Genomic DNA, 17051 nt, shown 5'->3' on the forward strand with positions numbered 1-17051 from the left:
TTGGGTTGTATTTACCGGGTTTCTGTAAAACTGCCACCCCAGCAGTCTCCCCTGGCCGCGAGCTGAGCGCGGGGCGGGCGGAGAAAGGGGCTTTCGGGGAAAGAGAAGGCAGTTTGGAACGAGAAGCTGAGGAGCCGAACGGCTGCTTTGCTGCCAGAATCCTGGCTGGACTCCACCAAGTGTGAGCCACACGTGTCACCGCTGACAGGATCACTGGGTTTCGACAGCGACTTCAAACAGTTCTGTCATCAGGGTGGGACACTGGGAGAAGACTCCACTGGAAAAGCAAGGAAGAACAAGGAAACATCCTGGCAACAGAGAAAAGGCATCTAGAATCGAAAACAAAAGTGAATTAAGCCAGTTGCCATTCTGAGTCCAGCACTAGCCACAGCACGCGGCATTAGTGAAGGAAAGAGGAAAAAAGCTATTCAGGGCTGATTGTGCAATGCCAAACAAAAGACACAAGCCTAACATTAAGTTTTAAGATATCTGATCATAATGAATTTACCTCCTTTGAAGAAGAAAGCAATAGGCAAATTTCTTCCCCTAATTTTCCTGACTTAACAGAAATACAATCGCTCTTCCCATTGGCTTGAATTGGGGTTAGAGTCGCTCTCACAGCCGTCCTACAGGGATCTTCGCTGGTTTCTCAGTCCCACTCTCACCTTGCAGAATCCCCCGACCCAGCGAGTCCTCCACAACTTCTGCTCTCAGGGCCAAGCGCGCCCAGCGCTGCCGGTCCAGTGACAGCAGGAGACCGAGCGGAGCTGAGATCGAGAACCATATCTTCCCATTAAAAAATAGAGAGCGAGCACTACTAACTCTCTGTGAGTAATGACCGGTTTCTATTATGTCCCCTTGGGTCAGGAAGCATTTGAGTGCATCATTTTTAAAGATGACTAAAACGAGGCAGAATCACAATACTATTAATGTCTCCCGTTGCCTTGCAGAGCTGCCGTCATCCTTCAGCCACGTGTTCTCAGCGCAGATACTTCACCCGCCCTGGATTTCGGAGTTCCCGGCATGCGGCATCAATCAGGGTGACTCCACTAACACAGGCTGGGTATGAGGAGCAGGGCCTCACAGCCGCTATAGGGATCTGCATTATTGCTCCACACCGTTCTCTTTCTCCTTTATAACTCTGCGGGATTCTTACCTCTGTACAGATCACTGTTTCTCCCCCAGACCTTCTCTCCCCCCACGGCGAGGCTTTCCAGAACCCATTGTTTCCAAGGAATAACCACTTCCAGCCTGCCTGCGAGCCCCCTGCCCAAGTCGCCAGTTCGGAAGACGCTCACCGCATGGAGCTGCGCTCAGCGTGGTGGATCTGGGCCCACAGAAACCCCAAACGGCTCACGAGCCACTGTACTGGGAAATGAGGGACCGCCTGGAAGGAGGAAGCCCTTACCGCTTTGTGCACACGAGCATCGCCCCTCTCAGCTCGTTTCTAGCGAGAGGCACGAAAGTGAGCATTGGTCCAGATCAAGGGGCTTACGGCTTATTCCATCACAAGAAAGCTGCAGCTGGTTTTGTTTAGCTGTTTTGTGCTTCCAGGTTTTAAATTCTTGGAGTTATTTTCCCTCCTAGCCCATCCCTGTAACTCTGAACGTATTTCCGTGCTGTTCAGGCCTACAGCAGGGGCAGGAATCCATGGGCGCGGGACTGGGCTCAATTCAGTACTTTGTCAAAGATCTGACATGACCAAAATCCAAGCCGTGTCAACAGATCGCAGATGTTTTCCCCTCCGCTGACACAGCACGTCCCGGGGGAACCTCCGGGTGCAAGGCCTGTCTGAAGATGTCAGTGAGGCTGCACACACCAGCTCGGAGAGCTGGGCCTCGGTGCCAGCTCAAAACGTCGGGGGCTTTTGGACACGGCAGAAATGAAAGCCTAAACCACAGCACGAGGTAGCCAAATCTCACCCTGGGAAACTCCGGAGTTCCGAAATGATGCAGGAGGCATCATTATCTTCTTATTTTGTGTGGGGTTTTTGTTTTTCTCTTTCTCTCTCAGTAGCTCCTCAGCATCTCAGTGTAAGGAGCACACAGGACTGAACGGCCCATGGAGGTGTCGAACTGCCCCGGGACAGAAAAACCCCCAAAAACCCAACCCAAGAACACTATCTTTCTCCTAAAAGGACGCTTCGGAGTTTTGCTACACACTGAGACCTCTGTAACACTTTGTTATATTTATTCTCCTGATAAACCACCCTGAGTCCTTCAAAGCCAGAGAATTAACATCTAAGTCAAACCTTTTAATGTTCCTTGGACATGAAGTGCTTGTCGCTTTCTGCCTGTGAATTCTAAAAAGGGCCTGGGGTAAATAAATAATGCAGCATGCATATTGCTTCTGTGAAATTTGTTCCTAAAGAATAACTTACTCAGCTCTGTAGTGATAGGGATCCTTTTATAACATGGCTGTGATTGATTCCCCAATGCTCTCGCTCTGAAAACAGCATCTGTAGAAACAGTCAATAACAACACGAGAGAGAGGGAAGTTAGCAAGGCAGAAAGGGGAAAAGGAAAACAAGAGAGAGACCGAGGCACAATGGCTCGGCCTGACAAATGCTGGAAATCTCTTACCTATGCCTAAAAATGCCATTGTCATGCAAAATTCCCAAAGCGCTTCCTATATTTAGAAAGTTCCTTGCCTTGGTTTGCTTTTCCAAGGCTTGCTTCATTCACTCAGAGCTTCAGAGGATTAGACAAGAGAAGCGCTCCCGGGAGCTGCTCGTTGACACCACCAGCGCAGTGTAACGACCCTCGCGGAGCGGCGGTGCTGGTTACCCGGCCCTTTGGCACAGACCCCGCTCGGCCCATTTGCACTCCGAGGCCTGGCAGGGAGGGGGGGGTGTTTTTCCCATCCCCATCGAGAAGGCTGTACATAAATAGATGGGACATGTGCTGGAGGAACAAAGGCAAAAGCATATACCATATTTAAGAAAAAAACCCTGGCAACCCGAAAGACTGAAATGAGAAATCCAGAAGTTCCTAGAAGCCCCCCCCGGTTCTCCCAGCCAGCTGGTGCAGGAGAACTGGTCCCAATTTGAAGTTGCTTTCTGTGTTTTGATCACAGCCCATCTTGGCTCCCTTACCATTACATCTACGCTTCTCCTTTGCTACCCAGCACGGCACGAGGGGAACAGCATCAATACCACTACTTATTGCGCGAGATGGTAGCAAAGGAGAACTGATGGAACCTAAACTCCACTGAAGATTTTGCTAGAAATGGAACTCTTCCTGTTCAGATACCATCTAACGGATCCTCTCTGCTCGGAGCAGCACGTGAACGTTGGAGACCAGAGACCCTAGCGGGGTCCTGGCTGGGTGCCCCATCTCTGAGGTTGGCCGATACAGAGACAGCAGGCACCAGTCCCCCAAACCAGCAGCAAACACCCTTCCCAAGCACAGCAAAGCATCTCTGAGTGCACACGAGCGGCAGCAACCGAAAGCCTGAAGTGATTCATTGCCTCTATCGTACCCTCCCGTGGGCTGCACAGGTTGGTTTGAGTGATCATTGCCTGGATAACTTTCCCTTATGTCAATATTTTCGCTGTAAAACAGTACACAGCGCTCTACCTGAAATCTTACAAACTGGCAGGGTGCTATTACAAAAGATTACTTAATTGTAGATTACTACTGTACATTTGAATTTCAGTACCTTATTAAGTTGTCAGATTTAATTACCATTATATGTTTAGATTATGCCACAGATTATTTAGCTCGGTACCTAGGTTTGCCAACCTGTTTGCTTTGTGACATGACAGGGTGATAATTACAGCATTACTGGAAAACCTCAGTTTTTCCATGGGAAAGACTAGAAGTCCCTGGCGTGAGCGCTGACCCCAGCGAATGCTCGTCCTGGCCCGTGTCAGCAGTGCTGGTGGGCCTGGTGCTCCAAGACCTGTCTAATCTCTACCCGTGAGAGAGGAACTGGGGCAAACAGGCTCTGCTGTGTTGGGGGTGAAATGCTCACAGGGGAACCTAAAACCCCAGGAAATGCAGCTGATCCGGGTTTGCCACAAGCTCCAAACGGAGACGGTGTCGGCTCCAAGGCTCACCAAAGCGCAGCAACTGCTACGGGAACTCAGGGCCTTCCAGCCAAATAACTATTTTCCGCTGCGGTCAGGATAAAAAATGTTACAGTTTTGTGTACAGCACCGCAGCTGGGATGAGAAGGGACATGGCTGGGTAGGGCAGCTGGATATCCAGCCACGTCACCCGCTGTCCCATCAGCAATGGCAACTGCCACACGAGAAACACCAACCTCTGTCTTTTCTTTCTAAATCAGGTAAGAGCTGCATAATCACACCAAGCAGATTTAAATGGACAAGAGCCATTTTTGTGATGCAACTCATCACATGCCCACCTTCCTAAGACAAACGAGGGAAAAATATGTACCCGTGGATTAAAGAAAAAGAGCACGCAGGTGGTGACAGTTCTGACAATGTGCCTCAGTTTAGCCAAGCGAGCACGGCCGTGCCAGCGCTGGGCCCTGCGGGGCAGCCGCGCGGTGATCAGCAGCTGCTCTCCCCTCCAGGGTCCCCACGCGCACGGCAGTTCAGAGCTCGGCACTCCTGGCACTGCAGTGTCGAGTGGCAACACAAAAAGCTGCTGGAGGGGAGTGGGGCAGTGATGGATGGCATGAAACACCCTTTTTGCTCCAAGTGTCTCTTCCATGGTAGAAAGACGCAGTAGGAACAGTATCTCTATCTGTCGCTATAGATGGAGATACATAAATTTTATATAAAAGTACATACTATTTTCTATCTATATGCAATCAATAGAGTTCCATACATCTTTATATTTATGTAGCAATAAACACATTAGATAAAAGTAATCTATTCAAATCACAATTACCTCGTACTCAAATATATCTTATAAATAATTTGTCTTCTGTTCTGATTGTATGCACTGGATATTGATATTATTTTGTCTAGTTATTATTAAAAAACCCTGTCTCTGCCTCACTCTAATCTTTTCTTTGGCACAGCCATTGTTTCAAAAGCCTAGAATGATAATAAAGCATAGGGAAAACACTTAGGAGAACCATCCATTTCCCAGCCCGTCTCCAGTTAATTAATACTCCACATTCTCAAGAGGAGGACAAATCTCAGCTCCTTTGCCAAATTAAGGGAGGAAGAGACACAATAAATATCCTACCGGCTGAAGTCATTTCTGCTTCCGCTGCAGTTCTGGGTGACCAGGGCTGTTAGTGGGGCAGGTCTGGGGTCCTCTCTGTGCGGGATGGGAGTGGGAACCGCCAGGGCGGTGCCTCGGGGCTGGGACCTCGCGTGGCTGGTCAGGGCCAGCGCGTCCCCGTCCTGGTCACAGGGCCGTGGGTCTGCGGGTCCCCGCTGCGCTCGCTCCTCCGCACTTTGCTTCCCAAGAGAAACAAGGGACTTTGTCAGGGAGAAGTTTCCTGATGAGAGATTAGAATCATAACCAAATTAAATGATTGTCTCTAACTAATTAGATTAGTTTAAATTGAATAATGAAACCTTTAGCTGTATTTAATGTAACATGCCTGAAGTCCAACGATTAGTCTGCTGAATGAAACTAAACAATTAAAAACACAATCTATTTTATGGCTTATTTTATAGGAACAATTGGAGAAACTATTACCGCAGAGGAAACGCGCAGTGACGAACCCCCCGGAGCAGCCGGCTCGGGGCAGCCGGCCAGGCGAGCTCAGGACCCGGCGGTGCCATGTCAGCGGTCCACGCTTCGATCCGCGTTTGGACGCCCCGAGTTTCGCATGCACATCGGGGAGCAGCTCCCGGCAGGTGAGCCCATCCTGTCCATGGCTTCCAAACAGATTTAAATGCTGAAGCGTTATGACAAAGCCATGGGAGTACGCTTGGCACCTTTAAGCACCTGAACAACTTTTAAACCGCAGCGTTTAAAATCCCCAAAGCAAAGTCTGGGATTCTGTCAAGCACCCAACTTGCTCCCAAAAACACATCTTAGACTCCCTGGCCCTTGAGGGCTCGCCTGTCCCAGAAATGCGATTGCAAAGGGAGATACTGCACGAACATGAAGCTGTTAGTACCTCTGTGGACACTCTGAACCCTCACAAAGAGCCCCTCGCACAGCCCGGCTTAGTTACACAACGACCCTCGGTCCAGACCACAAGTGGCGCACGGAGCCAGGACACAGCAGCAGCTCTAAGCTCTCTCCTCATGTAAACCCGCCTGTAAGACCTGTTCAAAACATCACCCTTCAGCTCAGAACTGAGCTTCCAGTCCTCTTAGGATATTTGCCCATTTGTAGTGACTAATCCTATTTTGGAGGTTGCTGGGCAATAGGGTCCTTTTATTTGTGTGGAGGGAAGCTGCAGCATTTCAAGCAGCATGAGTTCCAGCCTGCTACAAGTCTCCCAGCTGGCAGAACAGCTTGAACATTCTGTATTTCTGATGAAATCTTTGATCACCTCATTGCAAAATTTGGTTGCCTACTCTCAGCTCCCTGGCAGCTCCGAGTACAACCTGCCATTTCTACATGGGATTTGTTCTTTTACGGATTAGACACATTAAATAAATAAACCAAATCGTCTTAAAGATATCCCGATCAATAACGTCACAGATACATGGTCTGAAAACACAACATACCACATTTTTAAATAAAATAGGTGTCAATCAGACCTTCCTTTGTCCATCTGCTGAGATCCCCTCCTGAGATACGGTGCCTGCCCTCCTTGAGATGAACATGGAAGGTGTCACTGACCCCTTGTTATCCTGGAGATCCTTCTGTGTTCCCCGGTTACCACCTAAATCACAATGGAATACGCCCGTGGAACGAGGCTCCAGCTCCCACCTCTGCAACTGAGTCTGTGTGACCCTGCTCAGGGCACTTAACCTGCGGCTCACTCCTGAAAAGGGGCTCATGGTAAAGCCTGCGACTCCCTCCAGCAAAACACATGGTCATTTTACAGCTCTGACAAGGGGCCTCTCCTGAATTTATCAATTCAGTTCCAAGGGGGAGCAGCACCCCTTGCAATCCCTGCAGTGTGTGCAGCCCCGCGCTGCCACCCACCCCCACACCCCTCCGTCCACACGGCCAAGCACCGGGCCACTGACTGAACCGTATTTGGGCAACTCAGAGACTCACAAGCTCCCTTACTTGACTCAGATTTACCAATCAGTCAATGCATATATCTCTATCACAATAAAGCCATCGTCTATATACACAACCTGTCAGAAATGACAACTCCTCATTCTAATATTACGGGAAATATATATGCCTTGCAGAAAACACCTGGTGGATCCCAAAAGTGGGAGAACGAGTGAAAAGACAGCAGGAAACTCAGTTCATCCTCCTTGACAAAGCCAAGCACATCCTGATCTAACAAGAAGTTGCCTTCACATGATGCTGTGTGTGGCCATGTCTGCGTTACCTTCATCACGTTCTCTTTTGAGCTCTTTACCATCGCATTGAATGGAATATGTAAAAAGCACAAGACCATGTGCTATGGTAAAAGATGGTTGGACGCATCCAAGATGTTTCAAACTTCATTTGAGGACTAACATAAGTGATTAACAGTTGTCTATAGCATTAGAAGGCAGGGAGTGGAAGTTCTTTTATCAAATCGTTAGCTGCCAACAGCTTCCAGCTGACAAGCTATCTTTAAATTCTTCATAATGCCTTTGCAAAGCCCTAAAGCTTTGTTGAATCTCTTCCCCGCAGTTTTCCAACATCAGCTCTTCCACTCCTTGTTGTGGGAAAACGCAGCTACAATGAGTCTTAATGTCAAGTGTACGCATCGAGGTCTGGGCTCAACTGGTTTGCCTTCTGTGCTCTAAGCACAGAACAGCAGCAAATCCCCAGCAACCAGAGCTTATCGGTGTCCTAAATTTTGGGCAGAGAGAGACAAAGGGTGGAAGCTCACAAAGCGCCTCAGGACGAGGCCTGGGCGGCTTGCACCACTGGTCCCCAGAAACCCAGACGTGAGAAACGTGCACAGCAAAGGCTCAGAGAGCGAGCAGCGTGGGCGCCCGCGCAGCGGGACCTCAGAGCCCTGACCCGCCAGCACCAGCCCCGGCCCCAGGGTGGTTTAACGCTTGGCATGGGGGCTGTTCAGTTCACATCCCATCTGGGAATCCTCTTATTGTTTCTGGAATCGCTCTCAGACCCGCACGCGTTAACCTTCTCCTCGAGGGAGGAGCGGAGTTCTGCACAATGGAAGTTGCTCTGTAGCTGCTGCAAAGCCCCTTCTCTTGCTCCCGGCCCTGCGCTGTGAGAACACGGTGCCTGTCTGGACTTGGCTTGTTGAGCATCGTGGATTATATCACTGCAATCATAATGCATCAAAGTGCTTTCCCTACCTCAGGAGGAACTATGAGCCTTAACTGACACAGAGGCATTACGTGTCATTGCAAAATATTATACTTTAGAGTATTCCATCCAATAATTAACAAATACATCAGGCAACATGTAAAACCAATCTTAAAAATGAGTAGTTAAATTTTTCTTAATTACATCCACTGAACCAAATCTGCCCCTAAGCAACGCACATGTAATCCCAGTGAAGTCAGTATGGTTGTACAGAATACAATAAAACAAAAATAGTCTGTAGTTACCATCTATACTGCAGCAATCCTTACAGTCCCCCACGAACATCAGGGACTCCTGCTTTATTTAGAGTTGTGAATGTGAACTATAAAGGTAAATGAAGCTGAACTGAAATGCATGGAAAGAGCCGTGTAGCACCGGACTCACACAGCGCAGGACCAGGAAGGCTGAGTCCCAGTCTAACGGGCACCGTCCCACAGCACACTGCAAAATGGAGCCGAGACTCTCCAGTAACAGGACTCCAGGTGACGATGCCCTGAGCAGAACTCAGAGCCTGAAGAGCTGGCAGCACTGGAGAGATTCCGAATGCATAAGGACAACCAGACAGAACTGTCTGAACATCCATCTAGATGCATTAGCCCCTACTGCACTAAAGAAACATGAGTGATGTACAAGACAAGACATCATCTGCTTTTGTTATCTGCCCTCCATTTCTGCATTCAGCCTCCCTCCAGCTATCACTTTACTACAGAAGGACATGTTGTTCAGCCATAGATATAAACCAGGTGTAAGAACTCCAACACGTTTGCAAATTAATATAGCGCAGTTATGGCGGGGCAGCTGCAGACCACGTCGGCAGGCAGACCTCATGCGTCAGAGCTATGAGCCATTGTTTGTGACAGAGAACAACAGCTCATCATTCACAGCATCCCCTGTGAAACCTCCTTTTCCCCTCGCAGGTCACGGCAGGGCCGGACAAAACGCAGCTCTCCTTGCCGTGTGGTTTTGTTCCTCCACCGCTGCTTGGGCTGGGCACAGGCTGTATTTTAATAACTGGAGCCCGGTCCTGCTGCCCACCCACGAACAGAGGCTGGCGTGGACGCCAGAGCGGCTGCTCGGCGAGCCGACAGCAGACAGCTTGAGCAAGGGTGGCAAATTCAGCTCCTAATTATTAGATTAAAACCTTGAAACAGTTGTCATGTGTGACGGGACAAAGTAGAATTTGGCAAACAGGAAGGGAAAAAACAAATCTTCCCATAATGATAAATAATCTCTGAAGACAGCCTTGTCATTTTGGAGAGCATCTCAACAGTTCCCCGCTTCTATTTTTTTTGGTCACTGCTTATTAGAATTTGCACGGCTAGTTAGTGGGTTAATTTAATTACGAGCAGCGTTTATGAACAGCCTGATGGGGGATCTGCAGAGGGCAATAGAATCTGCTCTTGAATTATGAAATTGCACTCACTCACACATCTGGAAGCCGTCACGGGACAGATCGCTGTCTTGTAAACGCGTGTTGAGTGTTACAATATTTTACTAAGCACTCCCAATCTGTCAAGGTTTACAGGAGAGTAGAGACTGGGAACATTTGGGATCATTTGTGGCTTAGAGCCATTAGCTACTTCCACCCACTTATTGTGACGTTATTAATAGCAAAGTAATCTAAAGAGCAGAACTTGACTTACTCAAGACCTGAGATAATACAAGTGATTCTCACTAAGGGCCAAAGCTGAGACCCAGTCCTGGACGGGTCCAATCCCAGCCTGGCGCACAGGAAGGGTTCAGCCCATGCAAAGCGATCCCGTGCTGAGGAAATCAGGACTTGGCCTGTGAAACAAACTTTGGGCAAAGTTTCTTCACCTTCTGGAGCTGCATCTCCATGAAAAGATTGGGAAGACTTCAAAACTCCATGGAGCTTTTGGCTCCTTTTAAAGCCATTGCATATCTGTTTAATTCAAATCCCCATCCACTCATTCAGTATGGGTGGGGTTTTTAATGGGTCATTATCATGTGATTTATGGCATTGGTGTAATTGTCAGAATTACTATGGGCAATTAAAATACGAAACGCATGCTGCCAGACGCTTCGCTCACTCCCAGCACCCTCATTAAAAATCAGGAGCTGACCAAATTATAAATAGACTGGTTTGCACAAGTTCACAGGAAAGCTAATTATGAAACTTATCCCTGTGCACTCAGAACTCACACCATCAGTCACACAAATTCTTTAAGTGACTATACTATCGTATAACGTGGAGCAGGATTAGGACGTACATGTGGGCACAACTCCAGTTACAGTGTGCAGCACAACTGTACTTTGCCGGGTGAACGCGAATCCCTACAACTCTTACGCAAGCCTGATGAGAGATGTGGGACAAGGGCCTGGGGAAGGGAGATGCTGGATTCTCACGTTTAATAGAGAGCAAGGACCGGGGGATACAGGGGGAGGCTGCAGAGTACAAGGCTGCTGAGCCATAATGGTGCGTCTCAGGGAAACGAGAGGCGTGTGAACACAAGAGCGCTCCAGAAAGAGCTGGAGTAGGCTCTGGATTAGCTGGTAACTCGTGAGGAACGGCGGCGGGCGAGAATGACAGGGAGTGTAGGTGTCAAATACAGCGAGCGTGAACACAAACTGAAGAAAGAATCCTGTGTCTAAGGGCGGGCAAGGCCTGAGACTTTTTCCTTCTAGTGTTCTGAACGCCTTACTCTCCAGAAAGGAAGGAGAAAAAACAAACACAACAAACCTGGAGGCTTCTCTACAAAATTCAACCAAAATTGAACCAAGAAGTAAATCAGTGATGGAAGAAGAGTCCTGTTAGAGGTTATCAGTAACCCCCCTGGTGACTTGGAGCCCCAATGGAGTATGCTTTCACTTGTTACGGGGTTTCAGAGGAAAAAAAACAGTGAAACCCCTGTTTCAATGCCAGCAACCAGACTGGGCTTTCACACCCAGGGACAATGCAGCCTGCACTGAGCAAGTCTGGGCAGGTCCTGCACCCCAGGGCAGCCAGGTTTTGTGTGTCAGAAATGCACCCGGACCTGCTCCAGGTTGAGCAGAGACAGGAGCTCGGTGCTGCACGGGCAAGGCCCAGCCAGCCTGCGCACAGATGAAGAACCATTTATACCAAAAGTTCCAAAAATAACGCTGATTTATGTTCTGTGTACCTGTACAAGACTCTGGGGTCTGGGGGTGTGAAGAGGGAAAGCTTGGAGGCAAGTAGGCACGGATGATGCCTGCCGCCTGAATTCTTCAACTTGGATAAACCCAATTAACTGCACGTGTATTCATCACCAACTCTGACAAGTACTTCTCAAAAACACACAGCAAGAAACACGCTACTTCCCAGCACAACAAAAAGTGGAATGCAAAATATCTCTTCCTAGAGATGCTACCTGACTATAACATCAGATCGCAAACTTCAGCATCCAAAACCTCTCTTCATCTCCTCCTTTGTGCGCCCCACGCTCCAGAAACGCCGCTTGTGTGGCTCAGGAGGGGCTGTGCTCAGTGTTCCGAGGTACCTACCGGCACAGCTCCCCGTTTCCACAGCCGCTCTGGGATGTGGCTGTCACGGAAGCGTCCCTTCCACCTCTCTCCCATTCAGCGGCGTGGGAGCTGCAGGAACGTGACGCTTGTCTCACCTTGAGGCTTCTGGCGATACCAACAGCCCGCTCAAGTTTGCACGGAGCCCCCGCCCTGCGGCACAAACACCAGGTACTGATCAAAAGCACAATGCGCCTGCTGACAAAAGGGATCTCGCTCGCTGTAACAACACTTTCTCCACCTCTATCTATCTCCTTTTTCTTGAGAACACAGTTTTACACTTGTCCTTCATACAAATAACCCGAGGGTGGGAATTATTCAGAAGGCTCGTGTTTGACACCCCATCTGTTCATTTCTGACAGCGATATATAATGTAAGGCTATAAAAACTTGAAAAATAATGCAACATAAAAAGGGATTGACTCGGCTCCAAGAGGCCATAAACGGTAACAAATACCATTGTATGATTTATTTCATGCTGTAATCTTTACAGTAAGTCATCTTTCAGACATTTCCTTGTGACAGGTTTTAATAATATTAATGCCCAGAGCAATCCAAATCATCGCCAATAGACATATTTATCAAGCTGCCAATCCAAGTAAATGAAATTCTATAAGCAATAATGTAACATGTTTAAAGGAAGCTAATAAAACAAGTCAGGAGAGAAATATTACTGCAAAGTATGCTCTCTCTAATCCAGCCCTGGATTTTATACAGCCAAAATGCAAATCTTTCCCTCCATGATTTATTGCTCCAGAAATACCAATGACCTTTTCAGGAGCTCTTGCACAGCCCTTCTCCCACATTTCTAAGATCGTGATGCGTTCTGCCAGATTAGCTGAGCTGGAGCGCCCGGCATCGCTGCCTTGGGGCGGGACGTGATGGGTTCCATTGAGCAGTGGGACCTCAAGTCTTGGAGATTTATTGAGGACTGACAAGCCTTAACATGGGCTTGGCAACTCAGCAGGTATTTACAAGCAATTATCCAGGCACTAGATAAGTTACAATTAACAGGGAGCTAAAACTTGGTTCTTTAACCTGGTTTCCCTTTTAATGTAGTTCAGTTCCTGTTGATGCGCGAGGGGGAAGGAGCCGTGGCAGAGCCGAGCACATGGAGCCGCGTTCGCGTTCTTTGTGCCTCACTGGAAACTTTGCAGGAATGAAAAAGAGAGTCAACAACTCAGCAAAACATACACCATTAAATTTGTCCTGCCTTAGGCAACGACGTGTGGAAAAGCCATGACTGGTAAAGCAAGTGTATCAATGCAGGGGCTCAGGAGTGCCCGAGGAATCCTAACAGGTCTATGTGTTCACTTCTGGATGAGCTTTATAGGTCTTAAGGTTTTTTTGTATTGGTTTGTGATGACTTTTTTTTTTAATGATGCTAATAAAGTTCTTCCCCTGGATACAAAGATACCTCATTTCACCCTTTTCTGCTTCCTTTGCCTTCCCACTCCTTGTCTGCTCTTGCTGTTCAGACCCGAGAGCTCCGTAAGGCACAACTGCCTCTCACCATGCACACGCACAGCACCCGGCCTGAGAGGATCCCGGCCGCGGCAGCAGCCTCGAGGCACCGCTTTAACACAAATAATAAATACTGCAACTAATAATAACAGCACAGTCAAACGTCTCCCCCAGGGAAGCGCTGCAAGAGCAGTCCCCGGTGTCGTTTAAAACTAAACACCAGAAAACACACCTGCACTGGCTGCTTAGAATATAGAGTCTTTATGATATGGTGATGAGGGAGAATCTTGGTGGCGATGGGAACCATTATTTATCTGCATATTTCTTTAGAAGATTCCAAAATATCTCTTAGTAACGTTTTTGTTCTTCACAGCAGCAGCAGCGATCTCAGGGAAAATAAATAAATAAGAACTATATAATCCCCAAGGTGTAATCCCAAAGTATGGAAACTCACTTCACTTAAATACCTCCCTCTGGCATAATTGACTTTTCATGTGCATGTTAATAATGATATTTCAGCAGGTTGTGAGGGCTTGTTCTTTTCCCTCCACTCCCCTTCCCCTTTGGTAAATTATGTTATTGGGCATGAGGAGGGGGAGGGACACGTTATAAATCTAATTATGGCTTCGTTTATATTTAAGGAGTCAGCACAATCTGGTAGTATGCATGTATGTATGTACCGTGCAGTCCCAATATTTACAGCTGACCTAATCAGTTGTAGGACAGCAGCACCGAGCAGCATTTTCTTGTCCCGACACCGCGTGTGTGCCAGGGACGGCTGTGAAGACACAAAGCTCTCCAGAGGACGCCGTGGACTCCTCGCTGTACTGACATTTGCCTTTGCTGCTGAAGCACAAGAGGGTTTGGGAGGGAAGGGAACATCATTTATGAAGCCTCTCCAGTTCTACAGCAGCAGCTAATTGTTCCAAAGCAAGAACGAGCAATGTGGGCCTGCGCGCCTCTCTGCCCTGCTAGGTTCCTGCCTTCCCCCTGCAAATTCTGGTACGACACCATTTGCTAGTATGTCCCGTCGCCCTCTCCAGCGGATGCTCTGGAAGATGGAGCAGGTTGCTGTTGCTCACAATCCGCTCCCTGTGCCCAACGTGCCAGCTCGGGTTAGGAGTCCCAGCGCAACCCAGCAGGACCAGCAAACAACGGACACTGTGGGTAAGAATACTGCAATTCGCCCCTTGCCTGGGACGGCAGGTGACTACACTCTGCCACCAGCTCGCAAACCCTGCTGGGAAATCAGACTTCAATATGGTGAGCGCTACATACTTAACACACCATTGCATTCCTTTCTTTGTGAGGTTCTCATGTTGGGATCCACAAGCTAACACTCACTCCGAACTGTGGAGTTTTTCCCCTGAAGTCACAGAAACCATTGTGAGTTGTGCGGGCGGAGGCTGGGATGAAGGCAGCACACCCTCACCACGCAGCCCAGCCACACCTACGTGACCATCTTTAACCTCCTCCATTTCCCATCAAGTCATCAAAATTCAGAAAGGCTAAACGGCCTGAAGTCCCAGATTGAATCTGATGACGGAGATCAAGAAAATGAGCTTGAGTTCCCCAAATCCTAAAGTAGCTATTTAACAGCTGGAACATCTTTTCTCTGACATTTGATCTAGTCCTCTCTGGGCCATAATCTGAGGTCATGGGCTGTTAAGCCCAGCATTATAACACCAGGCGGTGATTAGAGGATGTACAGCAGCACCCTTGGAGGTTTCTGAAGAGCACTAGAGCCCACCTCCATCTCCTGCTTCTCACGGGATGCTACTCCTGACGCTGCCCTGGTCTGTGTCTTTGTTGCTGATCCACATTCCTCCCCGTGTCAGCATCTGACAGGAGGTGCAAAGCTCTCTGTGTCACACGTGTCTAAACATGTCCAGCGCATACAGATGGGAAAGGAGAGGCTTGGCTGGAGGAACACTCAGGCACACGTATCTTTTCATCTCACAAACTGACAGATGAACCCTCTCACATACCCTTGACTTGCTTGTGATGTCGTAACTATTGCCAAACCACAGTAACCCAGATGAAACAGCCAGCAATTCCAAACACACTCGGCAGAAAAAAGGACATGTCCCTGAATAGGTGATTTATCAAGCTGTAATTGTGCTATGCAGGTGTGCCGGGAGCAGGTGCACCGAGCCCTGGTCACAGGACAGCTCCGCCTGCAGCCCCGCGCCGTGAGGGGGCAGCTGCAGGGGGAGGGAGCTCTGAGGTGCCACAGGCCACTTGATTCCTCTAGGTCAGGCTTCACGCAAGTACATAAGCCAGAGAAGGAAAACTCAGGACAGCGTGCCTTACACAGGCATAAAAAAATATCCGACAGAACTCTTATGATCATTACTCCTTATTTTGATTGCAGGTACCGCAGGCACACTCACCTACACCAGTGGGGTATTGTCTAACCTTCCCCTTACCGCCCTCACAATCACTTTGGAGGAATCCAGAACACCACGTACCACTTAAACTACATTATATGGAGAGCGAAGGAATGAACCAACACGCTTATAATTAAGCTCTGTTTTGCTCTGATACATCCCAAATCCTCAGGGAAAGCAATGGCAAGGTCTTATGCCTGGCAAAGCTCCTGATCCACCTGAGGCAACCACTCTCCCCACAGCACAACTGGTGCAGAACCGCAGGTTTGCAAACAACTGCTTTTTATTAATACACATTTATACTGAAATGTCATCTTTTCCCTTTAAAAATCTAAGATTACCCAGGAAACAAGAAGAAACCCAACCAGGTGGAGAGCTCCTACAGTGTCAGTGTCTGCCTATTCGTTTGCCATTGACGTTTATTAAGACGTCTCTGGTTTCTGGCAGTCTCTTTTCTGGGAGGCAGCTGGCTTTTGGGGACCAAGTTACAGCTCTGCAGAGTGCGTTGGACTGAACGTGGGCTCCAGCTCCTCTTTGTACATGACATTACTACGGGGATTCCTGCAGGTGTCAGCACGCCTGTATTGGTTCCCTCAGCCGGAGTACAGACTGCAGGAGTTTTGCCTTTATCTCAGCCATCTGCAGTTCAGAAGCACATTTTGTAACGGGGTTTGGCTGCCATCTGCTGCTGAATGGGTTTGCAACTGAAATACAAGTGCATGTGTACATCCACATGCAATGCAAAGCTCCCTGTCTACTCTTCAAGCAAAGCACCGTCTCCATGGAGGGGAGACCCTGGCAGAGAAGTTAGTGGGAGCCGGGGAGAGGTGCGCATTTTGGCCTTCACTTAATGGAAATGCAGCAAGCTGCAATTTGGCGAAGTTACACAGAGGGGCTGCTCTGTATTTCGACAGAAAACTAACACCTAGCAAAACCCCACATCTTCCCAATGGAGTCTGAGGTGAAGGAATAAGTGTGACATGCTTTATAATAGAACCATACCCTAGAAACCAGGAGCGAGTTAGGCAGAACTGAATTGTGTTTAACCAATGAGAGCATAAATGCACTTGTCCACTCTTGAAAGTTTGTGTTGTGGACCTGTTTTCAACAAAACAGCAATAGAGAATCTTACCTTTTGACTTCTGCCAGGGACCGAGCAGCAGGAAGCCCGCTGTGCTCTGACGGGGCTTCATCCGCGCAGATGGACCAACCAGAAGAGCGCTGTGCTGAAAAACAAACAAGAGTCATCCAGGTTGGTCTATCTGGTGACATGTTTCATCTCTGTTTTGAGAGTTCAGACTATATGATCATAACAGTCTCCTCCCACCTCACAATCTCACATTAATCCTCTTCGTTATAGCTTC

At 48.4% G+C, this 17051-nt stretch overlaps 1 protein-coding gene across 3 annotated transcripts in view; it reads right to left on the reverse strand.

The window, feature by feature from the left end:
* Positions 1-17051, reverse strand: part of LOC110365005 (uncharacterized) — a 209987-nt gene that overhangs the window by 167928 nt on the left and 25008 nt on the right. For all 3 annotated transcript variants that reach the window (XM_065040887.1, XM_065040888.1, XM_065040885.1), the window contains exons 5-7: positions 16820-16913; positions 5163-5421; positions 2381-2458 (exon numbers count right to left, since the gene is read on the reverse strand). The gene's annotated coding sequence lies outside the window, so the exon portion shown is untranslated. The remainder of the gene's footprint in view (positions 1-2380; positions 2459-5162; positions 5422-16819; positions 16914-17051) is intronic.

This window comes from Columba livia, chromosome 25 (genome assembly GCF_036013475.1).
Source record: "Columba livia isolate bColLiv1 breed racing homer chromosome 25, bColLiv1.pat.W.v2, whole genome shotgun sequence".
Taxonomy (NCBI): domain Eukaryota; kingdom Metazoa; phylum Chordata; class Aves; order Columbiformes; family Columbidae; genus Columba; species Columba livia.